At 40.6% G+C, this 26,776-nt stretch overlaps 1 protein-coding gene across 5 annotated transcripts in view; it reads right to left on the bottom strand.

The window, feature by feature from the left end:
* Nucleotides 1-21,545, bottom strand: part of SCN8A (sodium voltage-gated channel alpha subunit 8) — a 201,257-nt gene extending 179,712 nt beyond the window's left edge. For 3 of the 5 annotated variants that reach the window (XM_053661634.1, XM_053661638.1, XM_053661633.1), the window contains exon 1: nt 21,460-21,545. The gene's annotated coding sequence lies outside the window, so the exon portion shown is untranslated. Of the gene's footprint in view, nt 1-20,769; nt 20,882-21,090; nt 21,223-21,459 lie in introns of those variants that run through there. The other 2 variants (XM_053661635.1, XM_053661636.1) reach the window with 2 other exon arrangements.
* Nucleotides 21,546-26,776: the final 5,231 nt, after the last annotated feature.

Genomic DNA, 26,776 nt, shown 5'->3' with positions numbered 1-26,776 from the left:
ATAGCTTTGCTGGATAGAATAATCTAGGTTGTAAATCCTTGCTTTTCATTATTTTGAATATTTCTAGCTAGTCCCTTCTTGCCTGCAAACTTTCTTTTGAGAAATGAGATGACATTCTTATGGGAACTTCTTTGTATATAATTAATTGTTTTTCTCTTGCTGCTTTTAAGATTCTCTTTATCTTTAACCTTTGGCATTTTAATTATGATGCGTCTTGGTGTGCTTCTCTTTGGATCCAACTTGTTTAGACTCGCTGTGCTCCCTGGACTTGTATGGCTATTTCCTTCACCAAATTAGGGAAGTTTCCTTTCATTATTCTTTCAAATAAGATTTCAATTTCTTGCTCTTCCTCTTGTCCTCCTAGCACCCAAAATGATTTGGATGTTAGTACATTTGGAGATGTCCCAGAGGCTTCTTACATTACCTCATTTTTTTGAAATCTTGTTTCTTCTTGCTGTTCTGGTTGAACAATTATTTCTTCCTCGTGTACCAAACTGTTTATTTGAATCCCAGCTTCATCCCCCCACTGTTGGTTTCCTACAGATTTTTCTTTATTTCATTTACTGTAACCTTCATTTCTTCCTGGGTCTTTTTTATTTTGTTGCTGCTTTCAGTGAGTTCTTTGAGCCCCCATTAACAGTGTTTTGAACTCTGCATCTGATAGGCTGGTTATCTCTGTTTTGTTTAGTTCTTTTTCTGGGATTTTGCTCTGTTCTTTCATCCAGGCGATGTTCCTTTGTCTCCTCAATTCGGCAGTCTCCCTGTGTTTGTTTCTGTGTATTAGGTAAGCGCTTTGACTCTGTCTCTTAGCATGGCCTGTCTGCATGAATGTGGCTTCTTTAAATCCTTGATTGTTGGACCTCCCACAGCTTGATTTTCTAATGGTTCTGGGCATTATTTGTTTTAAGGTCTAGTTGTAATACTTTTGTGGTCTGACAAGAAGGCAAAGCATGTTTACCTACACATCCATCTTGACTGAAGTCCTAATTCATAAGTTTTAAATTGCATGCCATTCTGAGTAGCTTGACCAAGTCCCTCTCAATCCAGTCTGGTACATGAATCATCTCTTTGTCCAGCTGTATATGTTCCCCACCCATGAGTCATTTAGTAGCCGTCTTGGTTATACGATCTACTGTCACGATATCACAGCTCTTGTGTTCAAGTATCCCTTATTTTAGTTAATAACGGCCCCAAAATGCAAGAGTAGTGATACTGGCAATTCAGAGATGCCAAAGAAAAGCTATAAGGTGCTTCCTTTAATGAATAGACAACAATTCTTAACTTAACAAGGCATTTTATCATCTTACATCATCACGAGAATGGTTAACAATACAATAAGATATTGACCCTTATGACAGCATTGTTATAATGATCCTTCATTATTATTAATCTCTTACTGTGCCTTATTGATAAATTAAACTTTATCTATCATAGGTACGCACTCTTAAGAAAAAACAGTATACATACGTAGAGTTCAGTACTACCCACAGTTTCAGGCACCCACTGGGGCACTTTATAATGTCTCCCCACAGATGAAGGGGGACCACTGTACACAAATGATCAATATCAGGAATGAAAGAAGCATTATCACTATAGACCCACAGACATTAAAAGGATAAAAAGGATAACAAAACAAACAAGTCTATGGATATATATATTCGAACTTAAGATGAAATGAACCAATTCCTTGAAAGCCTGTTACCAAAACTCACCCAGAAAAGAAACAGACAACCTGAATAACATATATCTATTAAAGAAATAGAATTTGTGGTTAAAAACCTTCACACACAGAAAACCCTAAGCTCAGGTGGCTTCACTTAAAAATTCTACCAAGTACTTAAAGAAGAAATTTTACATATCTTTTCATATTAAAAGAAACACTTTCTGTTTTCATAAAACCAGCAGTACCCTGATACTAAAACTAGACGAAGACAGCACAAGAGAAAAACAAAACTAGACCAATATCCACATGAACATAAATACAAATTCCTCAACAAAATATTTTTAAAGAAACTTGACCTAAATTTCATAATTCATACAAAAATTAACTAAAATGGATCACAGATGTAAATGTACAATGTGCAACTATAAAAAACTTTTATTTCATTTTTTATTTTTATTTTATTTTGTTTTATTTTATTTATTTTCAGAGAGAGGGGAAGGGAGGAGGGAAGAGAAGGGGAAAAACATCAATCGATTGTCTTGCACACCCCCAACTGCTGGCATGGACTGCAACCCAGGTGTGTGCCCTGGCCAGGAGTTGAACTGACAACTTTTCAGTTCACAGTTGGCAGTGCTCGATCCACTGAGGCACACCAGCCAAGTCTATAAAAAACTTTTAGAAAAAAAAAAGAACATTTTTGAGTTCTTGGACAAAGAATTCTTATATCAAAACATGATCCCTAAATATTAGACAATTTAGACTTAATCAAAATTTAAAACTTTAGCTCTACAAAAAACACTGTTAAGAGATGAAAAAGAAAAGCTACACCTCAGGAGAAAATACATCCAATAAATTTATCTGATAAAAGACTTGTATCCACATATATTAAAAAGAAAAAATAACTCTCAAAACTCACAGTACAAAAACAAATAACCCGCCCTGATTGGTGTGGCTCAGTGGGTTGAGCATCATCCCACAAAGCGAAAGGTCACTGGTTCAATTCCCAGTCAGGGCACATGTTGGGGGTTGTGAGACTGGTCCACAGTTGAGGCACAAGCAAGAGGTAACTGATGGATGTTTCTTTCACATATCAACCTTTCTCTCCCTGTCTTTCTCCCTGCCTTCCCTTCTTTCTAAATATAAATAAATAAAATCATTTTTAAAAACACACATATGGTTTTAAAAACAGGCAAAAGATTTGAACAGACACTTCACCAAAAATATATGAATGGCGATAAATATGTGCAAAGACACTCAGTATCATTAAACGATAGGAATATGCAAATTGAAACCACAATGAGATAACACTATGCACTTATTAAAACAGCTAGAATTAAAAATCTGGGACTTCAGTCAAGTAAGAGGCATAGGTAAACATGGCTCTCCTCCTTGCACAACCATATCAAAATTATAATAAATATAGAATAACTATCACTCAGAACTGTCAGAAATCGAGTTGAATGGAAGTCTGACAACTACAGAACTAAAGAAACCACATCCATCCAGACACAGAGATGCGGAGACATTGAATGGGCTGGTGCAATTCACACATATGTGGTCAATAAAAATCCAGGGGGCATATCTCAGTAGTAAGGAGTCCCAGTTCCACACCAGGTCAACCAGCCCAGAGTTCCAGTGCCAGGAAGATAACTACCTGTAACCTCTGGCTGTAAAAACCAGCAGGGTTTGAGTTGGTTAAAGGAACTAATGAGTCCCAAGCAGTTCCTCTTAAAGATCAAACACACGAACTTACTCAGACTCACTCCCTTTGAGCTCCAGCACTAGGGTAGGAGCTTGAAAGGCATCAGTGGCATACAGGGAGCAAGTGAAGTCTCTGGCATCAAGGGAAGAGCCAGGGGACAGCTTTCTCCCAGACAGAAAGGCAGGCAGAGGCCATGTTCCTTTTCTGAGCCCTCCTCTCACTGAGCTACAGAACTGGCAGGCTGGTGCCATATCTGAGACTCCAACAATCTGGTTCACACAGTTTTCTCTGCCCCAGGAATCCCTGAGGCTCTGCTCCACCCAATTTACAGCCCACCCAAGCTGTTAACGATGGCTTTTCCATGTGAATGGCTGGTCTGGGCTCAGGCTTAACATATCCCTAAACCCTCTCAAACAAGCGACCACCAGCCTCAGTAAGCCTCCAGACCTCCTACCTCTGACTAAGCAGCCCCAGGCCCAGCATTAGCAGCCACCAGCTTGGATGACAGTTTGGCTTCATGTGGGAACTTCTAAGTCCAGCACAAGTAGCAGCCATCTGCAGATTGCTCTGCAGTTCATGCTGGGTGTCCCTGGGGTGGAACACAGTGGGTGGCTGATACTGGCCTGCACCACATGGGAAACCCCAGCGCCTGTGCACCCAGTGGACAGCCACACACCACGTCACAACACCATCACCCTGTGCCTGCACAGTTTATGCTCCACAAAGGGTGGAGGTTGGTGGTCAGTAGTCACAGCCAGTCCTTGCAGCTGACTGGCCTGGGTAAATTCCTCCCATTGACCAGCTAACAGCAATCAAGGCTCAACTACAAGAGTAGGGTGTACTCAGCCCACAGGGAGGGTGCACCTCAAGTATACAACTTGGGTGATCTGAGAGGCTGTGCCACTGGACCCTACAGGACACTTACTACATAAGGCCACATAACCAAGACAGGGAGTCATAGCAGCTCTATGTAATACATAGAAATAAACACAGGGAGGCTGCTAAAATGAGGAAACAAAGAAACATGGCCCAAATGAAGGAATAGATCAAAACTCAAAAAAAAAAAAAAAAAAAAAAGAACTAAGCACAATGGAGATGAACAATTTATCAGATGCTCAAGCCAAAACACTAGTTATAAAGATGCTCAAGGAACTTAGTACCATAACAGCATAAAAAAGACCTAGGCAGAAATTAAGGATATACTAATGGAAATAAAGATCAATTTACATAGAATCAACAGTAGAATGGAAGAAGCTGAAAATCAATGCAATGATATGGAACATAAGGAAGCAAAAAACAACCAATCATAAGAAGAAGAAAAAAGAATCCAAAAAAACAAGGATAGTGTAAGGAGCCTCTGAGACAACTTTGAGTGTACCAACATTTACATCATAGGGTTGCCAAAAGGAGAAGAGGAAGAACAAGAAATTGGAAATCTGTTTGAAAAAATAATGAAAGAAAGCTTCCCTAATTTGGTGAAGGAAATAGACGTACAAGTCAAGGAAGCACAGAGAATCCCAAACAAGTTGGACCCAAAGAGGACCACACCAAGGCACATCATAATTAAAATGCCAAAGGTTAAAGATAAAGAGAGGATCTTAAAAGCAGGGAAAGAAAAGCAACTAGTTACCTGCAGGGGAGTTCCCATAAGACTGTCAGCTGATTTTCAAAAGAAACTTTACAGGTTAAAAGGAATTGGCAAGAAATATTCAAAGTTGTGAAAAGCAGGGAGCTACAGCCAAGATTGCTCTACCCAGCAAAGCTACCTTTAGAATCAAAGGGCAGATAAAGAGCTTTCCAGACAAGAAAAAACTAAAGTAGTTCATTATTACCACACCACTATTATAGGAAAAGTTTAAGGGATTTATTTAAGAAAAAGAAGGTCAAAACTATGAACAATAAAATGGCAATAAACAATACCTATCAACAACTGAATCTACAAAACAAAGGAAACAAGAACAAAAAAAAATCATGGATATGGAGAAAATTTTGATTGTTGCCAGATGGGAGGGGGGATTTGAGGTAATGGATGAATAGGTCAAGAAATTGGGAAGTACAGTTTGGTAGTCACAGAATAGGGATGGGGGATGTAAAGTAAAATACAGGAAATAGAGTAGTCAAAGAACTTAAATGAATGACCCTTGGATGTGAACAAAGGGGTGGGGATTACCTGAAGGATTTGGTGGGGGGAGGGTGCTGAGTGCAGAGGCAAAGGGGGAAAAACTGGGACAACTGTAATAGCATAATCAATAAAATATAATTTAAAAGGAACACATCAGCATGTTCAATGTCACTAATCATCAGGAAAATGTAAATCAAAACTACAATGAGATATTACCTTACATCTGTTAGATGGGTATTACAAAAAAAATGTGTTTTGTGAGGATCTAAAGAAATTTGGAACCCTTGCACACCTGCTGGGAATTCAAAAGGGTGCAGCTGTTATGGAAAACAGTATGGACTTTCCTCAAAAATGTAAAAATAGAACTACCATATGATTTAGCAATCCTATTTCTGTGTATGTAGCCAAAGAAATTGGAATCAAGATCTCAGAGAGATATTAGCATTCCCATGTTCATCACAGTGCTATTCACAACAGTTAAGACTGTATACAACCCAGATGTCCATCAGTAGATGAACTGATTTTTAAAATGTGGTACACACACACACACAATGAATACTATTCAACCTTTAAAAAGAAGGAAATTTTAACACAGGCTACAACATGGATGAATTTTGGCAACATTATGCTAAGTGTAATAAGCCAGTCACAAAAACAGAAATACTACATGATTCTGCTTGTGTAAGTTTTCTAAAATAGTCAAATTCATAGAATCCAAGTGGAATGATGGTTGCCAAGGGCTGGGGAAAAGGCAAAATGAGGGTTACTCTAATCAATGGACATAAAGTTTCAGTTAAGTAAGATGAATAACTCTAGAAATCCACTCTACAACCTTGTACCTATAATCAACAATGATGTATTACACACCTAAAATTTTGCTAAGGGTAGATCTCACATTAAGTGTTCTTACCACAATAAAATAAACTTTAAAAAAATGACAATACCAAGTGCAAATGAGTATGTGGAGCAACTCTCATACATTGCTGATGGGAATGTAAAATGGTACAACCAGTCTGAAAAATTGTTTGGCAGTTTCTTATAAAGGTAAAATAAACTTACTATTGGGTTGGCCAAAAAATTCATTTGTTTTTTCCATAAGATGGCTCTAGGAGCTCTTAGTTGTCTTCAGCGTCACTCAAAACAATTTTGATTGATGACTGCTATCATATCAGTGTGCATTTAAAAAAATTTATCAAAATGGGTGAATTTTTGTGTAGCCATTTTATTAAAGATGGACAAAAATATGCAACATTTTAGGCATATTATGCTCTATTATTTCAAGAAAGATAAAAACACAACTGAAATTTTTAAAAAAGATTTGTGCAGTGTATAGAGAAGGTGCTGTGACTGATCAAACATGTCAAAAGAGGTTTGCAAAGTTTTGAGCTGGCGATTTCTCACTGGACAATGCTCCACGGTTGGGTAGACCAGTTGCAGTTGATAGCAATCAAATCAAGACATTAATTAAGAACAATCCATGTTATACCATATGGGACATAGCTGACGTACTAAAAATACCCAAACCAATAAAGTCATTGGTGAAAATGAAAAATGTGTCATTTATTTTATGGAAAAAACCATATAGACTTTTTTGGCCCACCCAATATTATTACCAGCAATCCGACTCTTGGACATATGTTTGAGAAATGAGATTAAGGTTCAGACAAAAACCTGCACATGAGTGTTTATAGCAGCACTAGTCATAATCACTTGAAACTGGACACATCTCAAATATCCTTCCACAGACGAACGGATAAACAAGCTGTTACGTAACCATACAATGGAATACTACTCAGCAATAAAAAAGAACTACTGATAAATATAACAACCAGGGTTAAATCTCTAAGGTATTGTGTTGAATGAAAGAAGCCAATCTCAAAAAGTTATATGCTGTAGTATGATTCTATTTATATAATATTCTAGAAAAGGCAAAACCATAGGAATGGAAAATTGAGCAGGGACTTTGGGGGTTTAAGGGTTAGAACGACTCCAACTGCAAAGGGGCAGCAGCAGGGAGCTTTTTGAGGTGAAGGGACTGTTCTATATTCTGATTTTCATGGGGATCACATGAATCTATACATGTGTTAAAATTCATGGACCTCTACACCAAAATTTTTTCAACTGCACTATTTGTAAACTAAAAAAATAGTAATAATAAAAAAATAACCAAAGCTGTTAAAAATGTTGAGGAAAAACTATAGTTGCCATATGTGAGCTAGAACCTTAAAAGCCTTTCAAATATTAATTCTGTTGGACATAATCTTGAGAAGGGAAGCGTATCCTCTTTGGTTATAGTTCTCTAACAGGAATAAGTTTCCAAATAGGAAAATGGACCCTGTTTGCCCCAGGGGCACTGTGCATTGGCCTAATGCCACAACTAGACCACAGGGGTTCTAAGGCCTAAATTCTGGCCAAAATAACACTGATACCCTCTTGCCCAAAATGCAGACTAGGACCCATACTTTGAACTCTATAATCCACACTGGATTTTTGTAATACCCGCAAAAGTCAGCATTCATTTGCCACAGTAAGAGTTCTTACTAGGTCCTGTGTTAACCTATGGAAGAAAAAAACAGCTGGAAAGGCCTTGACAACTCAACATCTATAAACAAAAGCAGTCCTATAAGGAGCTGATGGTGCTGGAATCTGGCTAGAAAAGGGACACTGATTTCTGGGAATGAATTTTTTTTTCTTGGGATTCTGCAACATATTGCACTGAGTGATAAATGCATTGCTCTTTTTTTATAAAGATTTTATTTCTTTATCTTTAGAGGGTAAGGGAAGGAGAGAGGGAAAGAAATTATCAGTGTATGGTTGCCTCTCGTGTGTCCCCTGCTGGGACCTGGCCTGCAACCCAGGAATGTGCCCTGACTGGGAATCAAACCATGATCCTTCGGTTCTCAGGCCCTAGATCAATCCATTGAGCTACGCCAACCAGGGTTTGCTATTTATTTATTTATTTATTTATTTATTTATTTATTTTTCTCTGAGCACTATCCTGGGCAAAGGCAGGGCTCCAGAACAAACCCAAGCAGGGCAAGTAAGTCACAGTGCCCTGTATGACTCCTATGCCTCATCACCGGAAACCAGCAAGATGGCCTGCCGAGGAGTGAGAAGAGAAAGATGTGGCAACTCATACACCCTACAGGGACAATATAAACCAAAGACTTACTAATAACCAGGAAGGGGCACATAGCTAGAAACAAAGCACATCAGCCCCCAAGGGTCAGGCTGGGTATAATTTGATTAAAATGAAAGGTGAAAAACAAATCTAATTAATAACAAGTCTCTGATAGACATTCATCACACAGAATGGACTTATTTTCTTTGACCTATAAAGCTTTCAAGCAATTTCTAATGCCAAGAGTCTACATTAAGATCCCAAAATAAAGGAAGTTTTGCCCTGGCCGAGCAGCTCAGCTGATTAGAGCACCATCCCTATACACCAAGGTTTCAGGTTTAATCCCCAGACAGGGCACATATAAAAATCAACCACTGAATGCATAAATAAGTGGAACAACAAATTGATATATCTCTCTCTCCCCTCCTCTGTCTCTCTCTCCTTCCACCCCTCCTTTCCTCTCTCTCTCTCTAAAAATCAATAAATAAAAAGAAAAAGAAGGCTTACCCCCTTGCCCATCATGTCTCAAGTTTCCAGTCTGAGTCAGAAAAAAAAGCCTTGCGAGGTAAGTGAAATACTCACATGATCACTCCACCTTGTTTCCCCTATGCAGTTAATCACTCAGTCTGTGCCTCTTTTTTTAAACAACTCACTTTTTTTAATCCTCACCTTAGGATATTTTATTATTGTTTTAGAGAGAGGGGAAGGAGAACAGAGAGAGAAAGACATCAATGTGAGGGAGAAACATCGACTGGTTGCCTCCCACATGTGCGCCAAATGGGATCAAACCTGCCACCCAGGTACGTGCCCCGACCAGGGATCCAACCTGCAACCCTTTGGTGCACGGGACAACACTCCAACCAACTGAGCCACCCGGCCAGGGTGCTGTGCCTTTCTTGAATCTCATACCTACCCCGTCCCTTTTCTGAAAAAGGAAGAAGAAATACTACAAAAAGAAGGAAAGTAAAAAAATTAAAATCTATAAATATCACTTGCCCTAAAGCATCTACATTAGTAAAACAAATGGCCATCATTCAGTTAAGTGGTATTTATGAATTCTCCTCATCCAAAGGTATCTGAAGAATGCCTTCCCCAGGGGACTATGGTATAACTGTTTTTAATCTGTTACTTTGAGCACACAAACTAGGAAGCAAGTGCAAACTTACAATGTGATTGCACAGAGAACCTCCTTATGGGATTACTGTCAGGATGCTGTGCGTCCCTAAATCAAGTGCTAAATTTACTGACATCTTGTAACATGAACTCTGCCGGCTCTACTGGTTCACACAAACCATGGGGACTTCTAAATGTCTAAACACAAACTGTGGCAAATGTTAATGGAATTTGTAAGAACTCAGTAACTTTAGTGGTGAGAAGAAAAAATATTAACTGAATGAAAATTTTTATTGCATTAAATTAAATTGCTTTTCTCATCCTGTTATTTTGTGTGTATATATGTTCTGATATTCCAATCGCCTTTTTTAAAAATTCAACAATCTTTACTGACACAAAAGGCTGGACAAGAACCCAAGATCCCTGAGCTCAGCCTTTGCTCCGAACCACTACTGTACACTGAAGTTGCACACTACAGCCACTTGTCTTTTACCCCAGCGTGGCCAGGGAAGTTCATGCAAGTCAAGTCTGATATTTTTCATCCACAGCCCAAGATTCGGTACCCTAAAAGAAACCAACAGCACTGGCTGATAAGGCTTAACTGTTTCCCTCTGCTTTCACTTACTAGAATCCTCTCAGTTGCTCCCTTTAATTCAGCCTGCAATTTCAAATACTATGGCCCTCGTGAAGCAAATGCTCACAGAAAGCAAGGCACAGAGTTTCAGTAGGGACAAAACCACCATCCACCAGGTCTATGAAAGGGAGCATAATTCTTATTTCTCTACTCACTAAACTGAAGGTTAGTTGAAAATATTAAGGAAAAAGATGAGTTAAGTGTCTATAAGTGGACTGAATGAAAGACTCCAAAATAAAAGGACTGAGACCACAAAGATTAAGTAATCTTTATCAATGAGATGCAAAGGAGAATAAAGAACTTGGAAGATTTAGGTTTTCCTTAAAGACATAACATTAGAAGCTCAAGGGGAAAAACCCCTGGGCAGAGAAAGGATTGAAAATTAGACATAAAGGAGCCTTCTAACCAAGACGCTCTGGACTAGACTGCCAACATGTATTACAGCACACACTTCCCAGATTTCTAAATAGAATATTCTCTGTCTCTAAACTTTAAAGTAGCAAAATAATCTTTAACTATTCCTCCTCCCTTTTCCCCCTTGTAAAGTCATTCACCAAGTCCTATTGAGTCTTCCTATAAACTATTTTTACATTAGAAAAATGTTACTTAAATACACACATACAAGTAACACACATATACGAAATTATATCATTTTCTTTCCTTCCCATCTTCACCCTTGTTATCCTAGTCCAAGCCTTTGTCACCACACAGCTAGGCCAAATGAAAGAGCCCATTAACTGGGTGTCCACCTCTTGTTCTAGTCGTGCTATTATACACGGCTGCCCAGTCCTCCCAAAACATTACAGCCCTGACGATACAGCACAGCCCTCAGAAATCTTCTATGCTCCCCACTGTCTCTAAGGATAAATGCAGCTTCTAAAAATCCTTAGCGTTTGGCTAACTCTACCCTATCTATCTTTGCAGGCTTATCTGCTACTGGGGGGTCCTACCCAAGCCCAGCTGCTTTGCTCACTGCTCCCTGAAAACACTTTGTACAACACATCCTCACCTCCTCACTTTGGCTTACACTGTTCTACCCAAGCATTCTGTAAAGCCCAGCTCAAATCATACTTCATCCATCAATCATATCAGCTTGAACCTCTCTCCTTTCTGAAAAGCTCAATGCATTTATTTTCCATTACCACTTATGTGGCAATTAAACCCTTTTCAACTGCTATCATGAATCATTATGAAAACTTCTACTTAGTAAACATGTTGGATTTATAATTTATTTCACCAAATAATAAGTTCCTAAAACATAAGATCTTTTCTATATCTTTCAATGCCTGTCATATTGCCTCACCTTAGTTGCTGCTCACTAAATATTTGTTATTTGGTGTGGTCAGGACAGGTGATTTATAGTTTCCCACAGAAAACAACAATTCTATAAATGTATTGAGACTAAAAGTTCTCAAGGCCATGTTTCCTCTATACTTTTATTTTTCATAGATAATTCACAAATGGAAACCCTAAAAACCACCATACTTAGTAAAAAAGGGCTCCTTTGGATCAAACTAACTTCTTACTTTTAATAAGCCAAGTGAAATATTAGAATATATATTTCACTAAGAAAAATAAATAAAACACAGAGGGATTACCTATGTCTAAAGGAAAAGGGGGTATTAACTGATCTAAAATGATTTAGAATTACAATTCAAATCCTCAAACTATTTTAAGTTTTCCTCAAAAGACAACAAAAATAATTGTGTCTGGGGTCAGACACATGAAGAAAAGGATATAAGAACCCTGGCCAGTGTAGCTCAGTTGGTTGAAGTGTCTTCCTATAAACTGAAAAGTCACAGGTTTGATGACCACTCAGGGCACATGCCTGGGTTGCAGTCTGGTCCGGGTGGGGCCAGGTGGGGTGTGTGGGAGAGGCAACTGATTGATGTACCTCTCTTATGTTGATGTTTCCATCCCCTCCTCCCTTCCCCACTCTCTAAAATCAATAAGCATGTCCTCGGATGAGGATTTAAAAGGGGGGGGCAGGGTTGGAGCTGCAGGGAGAATAAGAGAAACTGGTAACAGTAGGTACCTTCATGGAATGCATACTGAGTGACCAGGAGACAGTATAAGAAGAAGACCTAGCTTTTAACTCTGCTATTTTTGAACTCTATTAACTACTCAAACAAATAAGTGTAAAAGATATACTTTACCACATAAAACGGAAGAGATGCCTTCAATGGTGCCTTTTCACAAAATGTTTTTGTATTAAATGACTTAAAGTCCTAACAGGTGAGGGAGGGATTGCTTAAAAAACCTTTAGGAATATCACTAAATTTTTTGCTATAAAGCAAGAAAATATTCTCCAGCTTTTCCAATGCAGAGATCATATAAAGAAACCAATTTACAGATAAGTTCTATCAGACTTAGGGATAAATTAACATTTTAAAAACAAAAACACCTTCCTAAAGTTCTGTGCACAGTCAAGGTCACTCTAGTTCAGAAGTGCACAGAGAGGTCTGCGGAGGGGAGAAAACGTCTCCTCTTCAAATCTGAATTTTCTCTCATTCTCCATTCTGCTGGAGAGGGTCGGCTGTCCCAACCCCCGCCTCTGTTTACTGCTGTCATTCTCTCACTCTCCATTCTGATGGCTCCTCACTCTCCCAATACTTTCTTCCTTATTACACTGCAAATCTTTTTAAAGGCTTTGTTTTCTCAAAGACATTTTTCCTAGAAACAAGACATTTTCTCCTCTTTAGTCTGTCTTCACCAAAATCTTAGGAAATTCAACTGAGAATTCCACAGCAAATTCTGGACAGTACGACCTCTGAGAAAGCTCTACTATTCTCATTTGCAACCGTCTCAATTTTTCTCTGCAATTTAATGATAATTTTGTTTTCATTTAAAAGCATTTTACTAGGCTTCTTATTAAGACAAAAAGACACTAGTGAATGTGAAGTGAAAGCCTTTTGCATTATCCTTAATTGAAAAAGAATTCCTCTGAAACAAAAAACTAACCGTGTAATAAATTAAGCCCTATTTATTTCCAGGGCTGTCGTGCATGTAAAACAAAGGAAAAATGTTATTTCACACTGGTTTTCAGTGAACATTAAGGTTCTGGAGTCTCAGCCTTCAACTGTCCATACTCTTAAAATAAGGAGAGAGGAAGAATAGATAAAAATGAATTGCTTTTTCTTTAGTAAAGTAGTTGCGATCTCTTCCTTCATCAATCGTTATCTAAAAAATTTGAAGTAACATTTTAATTTTGATTGTTCTCCTCCCTTCCCCAAGTTCACTCTGGTGGAAATACTAATAATTAAATATCCAAAATCTAGATAAGAGGGAGGAAAATAAATGTCATGTATAATTCACAGCCCAGATAATCCACCCCTGGGTAAATAAGCACTCACTGTATTTCTCTAATGTTCTTACTCCCCAGGAACTCAAAAAAATTTTTACAGAATAAGAACTGCGCTAATTAACTGAACATGAAAGGAGTCCGTTAATATGTCTCTTGAGGGACTTCAGTGCTTTCCATTTGCAGACCCTGGTGCAACCCCAATGAATATAACAGTGCAGGCCCTGGCTGGCGTAGCTCAGTGGATTGAGCGCAGGCATGTGAACCACACAATCGCGGTTCGATTCCCAGTCAGGGCACACACCTGGATTGCAGGCCAGTTCCCTGCAGGCCAGTTCCCAGCAGGGGACCCATGAAGGCAACCATACATTGATGTTTCTCTCCCTCTCTCCTTCCCTTGCCCTCTAAAGATAAACAAATTTTAAAAAATCTTAAAAAAAAAATTTAAAAAAGAGGTATTTAAAAAAACAAGGAAGCCTTTAAAAATATATACACACACACACACACACACACACACACATAACAGTTCATATGAAAGTGCTCCAAACCTCTCCAGCTGACATTTCCATCATCCTAACCCAGTGGACCCTCAGGAAAAAGAGAGCTTTAGTCCCAAATGAAGAGCACCTCTTAGACCAGGGGCATCAAACTCATTTTCATCAGGGGCCACATCAGCCTCGCGGTTGCCTTCAAAGAGACGAATGTAATTTTAGGACTGTATAAATGTAACTACTCCTTAACTAGGGGCAAGGAGCTCCGCACTGCCGCTGGGTAGATACAAGGTGCCGGCCAGATAAAACAAGGTGGAGGCCTGGATTCAGCCCGTGGGCCTTGTGTTTGCCACCTGTGTCTTAGACTCTCGGGCTCCTAGTTTCTGTTGCTGTTCTTACACTCTCCTCAGCATGACACGCCTCGACATACTTCAGGAAAATCTTAACTGTCATCCTCTTTCACCTCTGCTCTTTAGACCAAGGGCCTCCCAGAACTTGCTCTGCTCCAACACGTATATCCCTCCTGGCACAGACCCCAGTGTGCTCTCTGTTCTTCTCTCAGTCCTGCACCAATTTCAGCCTTGCAAAAGCAAAGAAGTCTAGGCGGCGGTGGTCACAGCTCCCCTCTGATCCTGGTTATAACTTATGTTGGCAATGTGAGAGCATTTTTTAGTAGCCAAGTGTATACATTTAAGGGCAAGAGAAAGAAAAAAGACACTGAGACACAACAACCTTTACAAAAGTAGCCTGGATAGTTGCAGAAACAAAAAAAGTACGTTACTTCAATGCCTTCTATTTTCACCCATATTCTATTTGCTGGTACATCTTCTGTTCATTTTTCCTCATCCTCCTGCTTCCAAAACACTCTCCTTCAAAGACACTTTTGCCCTCCCTCTGCCTATCCCAGAATCTTTCACTAGGCCCACTCGCTAAGATTTGTTTAGCTACCTAGGATAATAATAATTTCTTAAAATAAGGCCAACATTTTTCACACTATCTGGTTATTTGAACATCAGAATATAACACCATTTAATGGAAAAAGAATCTTTCAGCATGAGTCAACCAACGTAAGTACCCACCTCCATTCCACCACTTAGTTGTCCTATAGCCCTGGACAACTCACTTAAGCACTGGAATGCTTACTCAGTTTCCTCAGCTATAAAATGGGTAGAATAATATTTGCCTTACCTAACTCAAACAATCAACTGATAGAAAAATTTCTAAGTTTTTATAAACACACAAACATAGAGCAACATTTAACAAAGGTAGATAGATAGTCAGCTATAAGACTTAAATGTATGAGACCCATTCAAATAAAGCAGTATGTAACAGGAAAACCTGGATGGTGCTTAAGACAAAAGCGTCCAAACTTGTATAACTGCGTACCAAATTAAAATATCCAGCTCAAGGAAGAATAAAGGGGAGCTTTAAGCCTTTGGGTCCACCTTCAGGTCTCAGGCTGTAGCCAAAAACAGCCCAGTTGCCTGCCAGGTGGTGAGTGCCAGAGCTTTCCTTTTTGGTAGAGTCCTATTCTAGAATAGGATGAATGAGGAGAGAGTTACTCCAGTAACTGCATTTGCACTGTAGTGGTGAAGATCAGCACTACAATTGCACAGTAAAACTTTCCTCCATTTAGACTAGCAGTGTCCACCCAAGTAGGGGTACCTGCTGTTCTGTCCTCTGAGCCAGACTGAAGATAAAGCAATCCTCTGCTTTTTAGACTGCTGAAATTTAGTACGGCACATAAATACTATATCAAATACACATATAAATACACACTAAGCTGCTAAATCCCTAGAGGAGAAGGAGCTAATATATATTGAGCTCTCTATGTCAGAAACCATAAGAAAACAGAGATTTCATTTAATCCTCACAAACACCCTGCCACGAAGGCATCAGTATTCCTACTTTTATAGATGAGAACACTGAAGCTCAGATAGATTAAATAGCTTGCCCAAGGTCACCAAGCTAATGAGCAGCAGAATCAAGACTTGAACTTGGTTTTGCTTAACTCCAAAGCCCATACTGCTTCTAGCATTTTCTTAATAGTGTAAGAATGGCAACCCTCTTGGGTCTTCATTTCACCTTTATTCCTGACATGGTACCATGAAGTTGTATCTTTACATCTTCACAAAGGGACAGAGAAAAATTACCCAGAAGACTTCTTCTTTGTGTTTTCTTCTCCTGCATTTATGTCCTAATCCTGCACAAACTGGTCTTTTTTAGACTGAATCAATGGGATAGACATCATACTCTGCCACACAACATTTCAGCAATCAATATACCTAAAAGGTTAAAGTTCTGGTTCCTTCCTTCAGCACTTTAACAGCCATAATTTTTTAGCACAGTGTCATTTTCTAAGCTGGTCCCTGCCATTTAAAGAGTGGCAGTGCCTAGCTAGTACAATGCCTCACAAGCAGTAGGTACAGAGGGAAAATATTTGTTGATTGATTAAGAAAGGCTTCTAGTTCTCTAGTTAACCTGCTATACTTAAATCAAGGGTCTTTAGAAGAGCCCAGTCTTAAAAATGAAGTCTGTCACATTAAAGATAATTTTCTGGATAATTTAAAAATGATTCAGGAAAAAGGGCAAATTGAAATATAACAATCTAGTGTTTAAGTCCCTAAATAATTAATGGACTTGGAACATAAGAGTTTAAGAGGCTCAGTTTAAAAATACTGTTATTCTCAGCCCTGGCTGGTGTAGCTCAGTGGATTGAGCACGGGCCTGCGAACCACACAATCACAGTTCGATTCCCAGTCAGGGCACATGCTTGGGTTGCAGGCCCGTTCCCTGCAGGCCACTTCTCAGCAGAGGACACATGAAAGGCAACCATACATTGATGTTCCTCTCCCTCTCTCCTTCCCCCCTTCCCCTCTAAAGATAAATAAATAAAATCTTTAAAAAAAAAAAAAAAGAAACACACTTTAAAAATACTGTTATCCTCAAAATAACTGAACCAACAAAACAGAAACAAACTCACAGATACAGAGAATGAAATGAAAGCTGCCCAATGGAAGGGGGGTTAGGGGACTGGGTGGCAAAGGTGAAGAGACTGAGAAGTACAAGGTGGTGGTTATAAAACAGTCACGGGTTTGCAAAGTGCAGCCTAGGGAGCGTAGTCAATAATACTGTAATATTGTGCCAGGTGGGAACTAGACTAATCAGGGTGATCATTTTTAAGTGATATAAATAAATGTCTGATCGCTATGCTGTAACACCTGAAACTAATATTGTATATCAACTGTAATTGATACAATAAAACAGATAACTGTTTTGCTTATGGTGGTAAGACTTTTTTCATTTTTTACAAATGCTAAAATTTTTCTGCAATAAGTATGCAGAAAAATACTTATGTATTTTTATGATTAAGGAAACTGATCTCACTCTTTATAAACTATGTATTTTTAACACTTTCTATACACTGTGGGTTTATTTTCTCAGATACAATCTATAGGAATTAAGTATTCATTAATTCATGCATAGTCTCTAGAACAACTTATTACATAATATCAGCAGATTAAAGATTATTTTTTCATTCATGGACCATTTCTTCCTTTAGGTGGATTGTCTCTAGCTCTATATTCTCTTCCATCAGGTGCAGGTTTCTTGTATACTCTCCACAAAACCCTGATTATCAATCTTTTCTTAGTAACAAGCACAGGTATAACAACATTTTCCCCTGATACTGGCCCAGTTTACACGTCTTTTAACTTTATGTATATAACCTTTCCAATGGCGTTAAAATACTTCAACCACAATGAAATCCAGATGGAATGAGCCACTTTGTGTGGTAGTCAGTTCCCTACCAATGGAAGTATTCAAAGCAGAGATCTCTCATAAAGGCTTCCTGTGCTGGGTTATACATGCTCAATTTTATGGCCCCTTCGGTTTTGAAGTAATTTTCTGACAAGTCTAGCTTAGTGACACAATGGATTGCACGCAAGTCTCCGGTGTGTTGAGGCCTCCCCCCGCCACCCCTCACAATTTAAATCAACCAGAGAAGATGCCCTTCTGATGAAGCTTAACTTAGCAAGTTTTATGGTTGCTCCCTGTGGAGACCCATTCCCTTCATATTAACAGTTTCTTGCTATTTGAAATTATTGAAATGTGCTAAAAAAAAAAATGCAGTCAGCCAAATGTCACTGTATTCCTTACATACGGATCCGCTGCAGCTTGTAGAGCACTGTCTCCACGAGGGACAGCCAAAATGAAGAATTATGTGGGAGTAATAAAATATGATAACCAGGCCTGCAACCTCAAGTATAAACCCAGCGGTGCAGCACACACACACATCTACAGAAAAGCCTGACAACGATAAAAGAAGGGCCCAAATCATGGTCAGCATGGGTACACTTACTTCGCGGCAGGGCTGGTCAGGGAACTGTCCTTTCAGCACCACGGCAAGAGCCTGGCGCAAGCCTGAACAAGAGCAACAGAAACTGGCTGGTGAGAAAAATGTGTTCCTACAAACCTCCTACAAAGACAGCAACAAGCAACTGTAGGGTTGCTTGTTTTTGAGTATGTTATTTCCTACTCCATACTCCCTTATTAACTGAAAATAAAATCCTTCAAATATTTTGATGAAAGTTCACAAAACCTTAAGTGAAAACCAAAGGTATAGTAAGTCAGCTTCTCAAACTCAGAGAAACTAGTAACTGGCCTGAACTACCAAGACCTGCTTTGCATTGCCCATGACCAGCCCTACTAAGAAACACAACACATTCACACGTCCCTTATCATATTCAAGGAACATGCTTGCAGCCCTCTCCAGGGACAGCCTCAATTTCTAGGACAGAGAATGCCTGCTGAATACCAAACCATCATCACCACCACCACCCCCCCTTCCAAGCAATCAAATTCTCTTTCAGGGAGAACTGAAGGCCTTATGGGTCATGAGTTCCAAAGAAAAAAATGCTGCAGTATTTCAAGAACCAGGTTACAGGCAATGTGCTACAAAGCTTACAGCATTTTAAGTCTGATTCCCCTGAGATTCATACCGGGTGGTAATGTAATCCAGCCATTTGCATTACACATCAAAAAAATTTTTTTTGAGGGGAAAAAAAAAAGCTCCCCCCATCCCCAAATATCTTCTAATGCACGTGGAGAAAAGAGAAGTATGGAGAGATTGCGAAACAGTGAAAATCTACCACACCCGAAACCTCCTTTGAAAAGCTAAAACATCCCCCATCCCTAACACACACTGCTACCTCTCTAAAGGCTCTCCAGGTTCAAACTTGAGAAAACTGTTATAAAAAGCACTCTCCCACTTTGCCCTCAAAGCCCTCACCCACACTTCCTGCTTCCATCCTTGCTTCTCTGGTGCCCACTGTGCATTAAAAGCAGTTTTCCCTGTAGGTAGAGCTCACTCCATGCTAATTATTTCTCCCTCCCCCTGAATTAGCCAGATGCAATGCAAAGTTTCTTCTATCCATCCCCCCCAACAGATGACATCCTCTTATTATGAACACTGATGCCGAATTCTGGGATCTCCGGATATAAAATGTATTCCCCCATGTTTCAAAAACTGCAGTGTAAGTGAGGAAGAGGGCACAGGGTGGAGTAGTTGGAAGGAATGCATCTTATTTATTGAGCTGAAAAAGGATTCTCACTCCACCCCACCTCGATCCCGGGTCCACTGAAGGGGTCTGAAAACCTTGGCTGACCCCTGTGGAAAGTTAGCTGCCGAGTCTCCACCGGTGGTTGCTACTGGGACAGAGGGGATGGAGCTGAGCGCTCGGGAAAAAATGCAGAGGCTTTGCGGTCCCCCAAGTATCAAGAGAGAACTAGAGAGGAAGGGTCCAAGCCTGTGGAGCTGGGCAGTCCCATAAGGCCCATGCTAACAAAAAGCCCAGGGTGCTGATGGTGGTGGTAAGGTGGGGGAGGGAAGGGAGAGAGGACAGGAATAAGCTCTGCATAGGGTGGTGTGAGTGGCGGGGGAGGGGATATTCTGAAAGTGATGTACTCCCTAATGCAGAATCCTAGCCTCCCGAGGAAGGTCCCGGGGGCCCCCAACACAACCCCAGAGCACCCTATCGGGAGGGAGACAGTCGCATCTGAGTAAAGGACGTGGGGGAAGTCCTGACTGTCCTAAGAACGCAGGAACCCCTGGTTTCTGCAGTTGGTGACAATCTGGAGCCGGATGGGGGAGAAGGATGCAGTATGACATGGGGGAGGGGGTAGAGCTGAGGGGCTGCTGTAGGAAGATCCCGACAGCGCTGCCCTTCCCAGTACAACCCGGCGAGGGGCCCCGACTCTGCCCGAGCCCAGGGAGGCTGGGGTTTAGGGGGGCTGCAGTACGACAGGGGCGCCAGGGACAGGCCAGTGTCCCCAAGCAACCAAGAGACTAAGAGAGTGAGGGTGTGAGGGGTCGGGGGTAGGTGGTCCTCAATTCTCCGTAGGGACCCCCGAAAAACACCGAAGAAGGAAGCAAGACTTCCAAACACCTGTCCAAAACAGGGAGGGCAGGAACCCAGCTCCACGGCCCCACGAGCCCCGCCGCGCACTCTGCGGCAAAGCCCCTGACTGGAGATGAGCAAGCCCCGCTCCACGGTCCCGAGGCGAGAGGGGCAACCCATCAGGCGAGGAACGGCGCTGGGGCGGGGGCTCTGGGGCGACTTACGGCAGCGGCGGCGAGAGAGGCAGCGGCGGCCCTAGCGCGGGGCCCGGGAGGCGCGGCCGGACTGCAGAGGCGCCGAGGCTGCAGCGGGCGGGACTGCGGTGGGCGCCATCTTGGAGCGCTCCCCTCGCCCGCCCCTCGCGCCGCCCGAGTCCTTGCATAATTGATGACTCGCGCCCGCCGCGCGCCGCCACGCGCGCCCCCGCCGCCAGGCCCCCTGCCCGCCCCGCCCCCGCGTCGACCACCGGCGCGCGCCCCCTGCCCGCCCTGGGACCCCGCTTCCGCACGCCGCGCCCGCCCGTCCGCCCCCTCCACGCGGCCCACCTACTCCTGTGAGGCGCGCCCGCTCGTCCGCAGGGCACCGCGCTGCCCGCGCTCCCGCTAGCTGGCACTCAGGCCGGCGTCCCCGCGCCACCCGGACCGGATCCGGGGCGAGGGAGCAGGGCGCCGGCAGGGGGCGCCTCACCCCGGCGCCTCGAGAGCGTCCCGGGCCCGCCTCCTGGACGCCCCCGCGCGGGAGAAGCCTCTCCCCATCCCGCCCCTCCTTCCCTGCCCCCACCCCCACCCCAGGATGAGCGGCCCGACGGCGCTGCGAGACTCCGGCTGAGTGTCCGCCAGCACCTGGGCGTTGAAACCCAAGAGGTGCTATGTTGCCTCAAGTGCCCCTTGGCCCTTGTAAGTACCAAACCTTACCTTTTTCCTGAACGGCAGTCACGGAAGGAAATACCCGCTAATACTGCCATGTTCAGTTCGTGGAGTTTCTGACATCTGTCAACACAGGGAAGTCAATTCACATGATCTGTTGGTCAAATGAGAACAAAACAAGAGAAGTCCGTCAATAGTATTTGGAGTCCTGTGATTCGGTGAACATTGTCCTGGTATGAGGAGTACGGAAATAACGCTTCCCTGAAAGCCACCGGGTCTCAAACTGTGTAGAGATCACTAGTATTTGAACTGCTTACTCCACACTCTCTTACAAGGATCTAGATAATGAGTGTGAGAACTCTTAGCATTTTATGTGCCTCTCTTCTACATGTTTCTCCCACAAATTCACAGTGGAGAGTGAAAAAGTACGGTCAGGCTGCCACTTACTAACTGGGTAAACTTGGACATGAAAACCTAAGTTTCAGTGTTCTTGTCTGTAAAATGGAACAGTTATAGTAACCTGACAGGTTTATTGTGAAGATTAAAGAATAGAGTACATTTCACACATTTACAACACAACTTGGTACACAGTATGCCTACCACGTAGTGTGCCTGCTACATACATTTTAAAATAGCTTTACTGAAATATAATTATCATAGAATAAACTATGCGTGTTTAGAGTGAACGACTTTGCCATGTGAACACGCGCAGGAAACTATCACTGCCATCGGGTTCATGAACATACCCATCACCTCCCAAAGTTTTCCCGCACGTCCTCATGATTCCTCCGTGCATCGCTCCCACACTGACTCCCTCTCCAGGCAACCACTAATCTTTCTATTACTGTACATCGGTTTACATTTTCCAGAACTTCAAACAAATGGAATCATACATTATGTACTCTTTTGTGTGTGTGTGTGTGTGGCTTCTTCCACTCAACAATTATTTTGAAATTATTCTGTTGTCGATTATTCAGTTGTCTATCGGTTCATTCTCTATTATTGCTGAGTAGTATTCATTAGGAGGATATACCACAATTGTTTATCCATTCATCTGATGATGGTATTTAGGCTATTTCCAGCTTTTGCCTATTACAGGTAAAGCTGTTATGCATATTTGTGTGCAAGTCTTTGTATAAACATGCTTTCATTTCTTTTGGGCATAAACATCTAGGAATGGAATGACTGAGTCCTATTCTAGGTGTATATTTAACATTCTAGGAAAGGGCCAAACTGCCTTCCAAAGTGGTGGTGTCATTTTACATTCATACTAGCAGTGCATGAGACTTTCAGTCGTTCTACATCAGTGATTTGCAGCTTTATTCACCTCATGGTGCACACAAGCTAATTACTAAAATTCTTCAGCATGCCAAAAATACAGTTTTTGCTGATCCAACAAAAATAGGTATAATTTTGATTCATTCACACTGGACAGCTATTGTTGTGTCACCTGTTGTCATTTTTTTAATTTGACAATCTAAGGGAAAAGAGGTCAGTGCCCCTGACTAAATAGTCAGGTATTGCATGTTTTAAAACTTCTTGTGGCACTCCAGTTGAAAATTGCTGCTCTACATCCTTGACAACATTAGGTAGGGTCACTCTTTTCATTTAAACTATTCTAACAAGCAGGTAGGTTATCTTACTGCAGTTTGCATTGGAATTTCCTTAATGACTAATGATATTGAGCATCTTTTCATGGTCTTATTTGTCATCAATAAATCTTCTTGGGTGAATGTTCAAATCTTTTGCCTTAAGTTGGATTGCTTGTTATCTTATTGAGTTTTGAGAGATGTTTATGTATTCTGACTATGTCTTTTCTCAAATTTTTTACTTATAAATTTTGTCTCCCAGTCAGAGCATAACTTTGTATTCTCTTAAAGGTGCCTTTCATAGAGCAGAAATTCATAATTTTTACGGAGTCTGATGTATATTATCTCTTCTGTGGATCATGATTTTGGACTCATGTCTAAGTTTTTTAACATAAATATCTAGTTATTCCTGCACTATCTGATTATCCTTGCACCTTTGTTAAAAATTAATTAATCAGTATGTTAAGGGTCTATTTCTGCATTCTGTATTGTATTTCATCTATCTATTTGTTCATCTTGACATTAATACAATACTGTCTCAATTGCTCTTGCTTCGGGATAAATCTTGAAGTCAGATAGTATAAGCCCTCTGACTTTGCTCTTTTTTTAAAAAATATTGATGTTGCTATTCTAAGTCATTTGCATTTCCATATAAATTTTAGAATCAGCTTATCAAATTCTGCAAAAAAAACCTCTCTGGGATTTTGATCAAGACTGCATTGACTCTACAGATCAATTCGGAGACCACAGATATCATAACACAATGTATATCACTGTGTTATGTGATATACATAACAATGTATATCACTCCATTTATTTGGGTTTTCTTGAATTTCTTTCAACAATGTTTCGTAGTTTTCAGATACAGGTTTTGCTCACCTTTCTTGGACTTATTCCTAAATATTTCATATTTTTTATGCTATTGAATACCATTTTTACCTTTTAATTTCTGGTTGTTTATTGTTAGTGTATATAAGTACAATTAAATTTTGTGTATTGATTTTATGTGCTACAACTTTGCTAAAGTCACTTGTTAGCTCTAGTAGATTTTTCTGTAGATTCCAAGAGGTTTTCTACAGAGAACGTAGTGTCACCTGCAAATAAATAGTTTTGTTTCTCCCTTTCTAATCTGAATGCCTTTTATTTACTTATTTATTTTTCTTGCCTTATTACACTGGCTAGGACCTCTAGTATATATTTTTTTGTTTTTGTTTTATTTTTTTAATTTATTGATTTGATAGAGAGAAACATCAATTTGCTGTTCCTTCTATTTATGTATTCATTGGTTGACTTTTGTATGTGCCCTGAATTGTGATTGAACTGAAAACCTCAACTTATCAGGACAGTGTTCCATCCGACTGAGCTACCTGGCCAGGGCTCTAGTACTATGTTGAATAGAAGTGGAAAGAGCAAACGTCTTTGCTTTGTTCCTCATATTAGAGGGGAAACATTCAATTTTGTCATTGTATGATGCTAGCTGTAGGTGCTTCCTAGCTACCCTTTATCCTGTGGAGCAAGGTCTCTTCTATCCCTATTTTCCTGAGACTTTTTATGAGCTTTATGTAGCATAAGGTATAAGAAAGTCAGTGTGTTTTAAAGAGAAATTTGAGATCACAGATTTTTTTAAAAACTCCAATCCCCCCAAAAAAACTCCAATCCCATGAAATACAGACACTCCTTCACAATAGACTTGCCTTTCTAAATAGTTTTTATTTTGCATTTTCCAAAGCTGTATGGTTATTATAATCAGGATCTGTGCCCTGCTTTTTTAAAGCTGTTTTTTTTTTCCTGAAAATCAGACTCTTTAGAGCTATTATTAGACGCTATTTGCCAAACAGTAAGAGAGGACAAACTTCTTTATCCTTTCTCCAATATTTTAAGGATCATGAAAATTCATCCACGTGGGATTACAAGGGTTTAAAGTAAGAATCTGCTACTTTTAAGCTCCAGATTGCTAACCTTACAAACTTTTCAAAATAATGAGAATATTTGCTGACTCCATGAGAATCTTTGAGGGCATCAAAAATGTCAAGGATTTCCTTTTACAACTATGCATATATCAGGAAAAATTCAATACACTGAGAAATGAGTTTCCATTTAGAAAGATGAAAGGATTAGACTTACCCACTATTGCTCCAGAGGGCAAAACCAAGACTAGTGGTAGGAGTTCCTAGAAGTTAGATGCCACTTTGGTATGAGATAAGATGGTCTAATAGAGCAAATCAGCAACAAAACTGAGGGCCCCTGAGTAAGCAGCCAAAAGTGTTCAAGGGGAAACTGTAAGCTAGGTTGTTCTGGACATTTTTAGGATCAGAGACCACACTGAAAATCTGATGAGAACTGAGGATCATTTTTCTTCCCAGATAAACTTGCAGATCCATGCACACATAGTAAAACACAGCTTTACATTCAATTTGAAACTCATCCTCCTGGCTGGCGTAGCTCAGTGGATTGAGTGCGGACCTGCAAACCAAAGAATCGCGGTTCAATTCACAGTCAGGGCACATGCCTGGGTTGCAGGCCAGTTCCCATCAGGGGGTGCACAAGAGGCAAGCATACATTGATATTTCTCTCCCTCTCTCCTTCCCTTCCCCTCTAAAGATAAATAAATAAAATCTTAAATTAAAAAAACAAACAAACAAACAAACTCATCCTTGAACTCCAAGTGAAGAATGCCCAGTGTACACAGATGTTTAAAGCATGAAGTGGGACTTTGCCCTTTCCACTCTGACAGCCTATGATCCCCTGGTTCTATCTCCATCCTTACCAATACTTTTAGAGTTCATCTAGGGTTTTCCAATGGAAATCCAGCAGAAGTACTTTTCTTCTTTTAATATTCTGCCTCACTACTTCTGCACAATAAAAATTTACTTAATTTTCTATCCCTCATTCCAGACATTACTGCTTCCTCTAAATTTACCATTCCCTTCAACAGAAACAGGGTTTAATCCGTTAGCTTTCTGTGATGCCAGCAGACTCCAGTCTGAAGATTTTATCTCTGAGATTACTCCTAATCTTCTCCCACACTGGCAAGCCGTGAAAAAATATTGTTGGCATAGAAGATATCACTCTAGTCTTCCTTTTCACTGCAGTCAGTGTGAAATCCTCTACAACAATGTGCCTCATGTGTTAGCCTGTGGACTTTTGGTCTATCCTGCTCTTGGTTTGTCTTACTTTCAGCTTATCCTGCTTTTTATTGTAGCCTTGCAAATAATTTACCAACTGATTTGGTGAAACTGCATCTACAAGAGCATACTGCATGCTTCATGGTCAGCATCTGGAACCCCATCGCTGGCACTGCTATGCATCCTGTGTACCGAATACTCTCTTTGGTAGACATAGTTGAGAGGCAGTATTCATAGTGGTCAGCCACATGGACTGTGGAGCAAGGTGTCAGGAATCCAAGCATCACCATGTTTTATAATCTTGGGCAAGTTATGTAACTACTGTTTGGTATCCTTATCTGTTAAATGGAATTAGCGATAGCTCCCATCTCTTGTTTTTATAACAAGATTATATTAGTGTGGTGCTTAGAATGATGCCGAGCACCTACTAAGGATTCTATAAGTACTGATTTATTATTCATATGCTCTAGATAGAAACTTCTATCTCCACTCACTTCACTTCTGAGGACCCTAAGTCCTGGGAGCTCTTGCTCCCTTATGCCTTTTACTCTATACCCTCCTTTCCATTGTCATTGCCCTGATCATCTCTTGCCTCTACTACAAGGACAGGGGTATTGTTAATGGAATATTGTTAATTTCTTGCTTCTCTCC

The sequence above is a fragment of the Artibeus jamaicensis genome, unplaced genomic scaffold (assembly GCF_021234435.1).
Source record: "Artibeus jamaicensis isolate MK-2021 breed Jamaican fruit bat unplaced genomic scaffold, CSHL_Jam_final contig_233, whole genome shotgun sequence".
In the NCBI taxonomy this organism is placed as follows: Eukaryota; Metazoa; Chordata; class Mammalia; order Chiroptera; family Phyllostomidae; genus Artibeus; species Artibeus jamaicensis.
The sequence above is the reverse complement of the archived record's forward strand: the minus strand, read 5'-3'. Positions and strand labels throughout refer to the sequence as shown.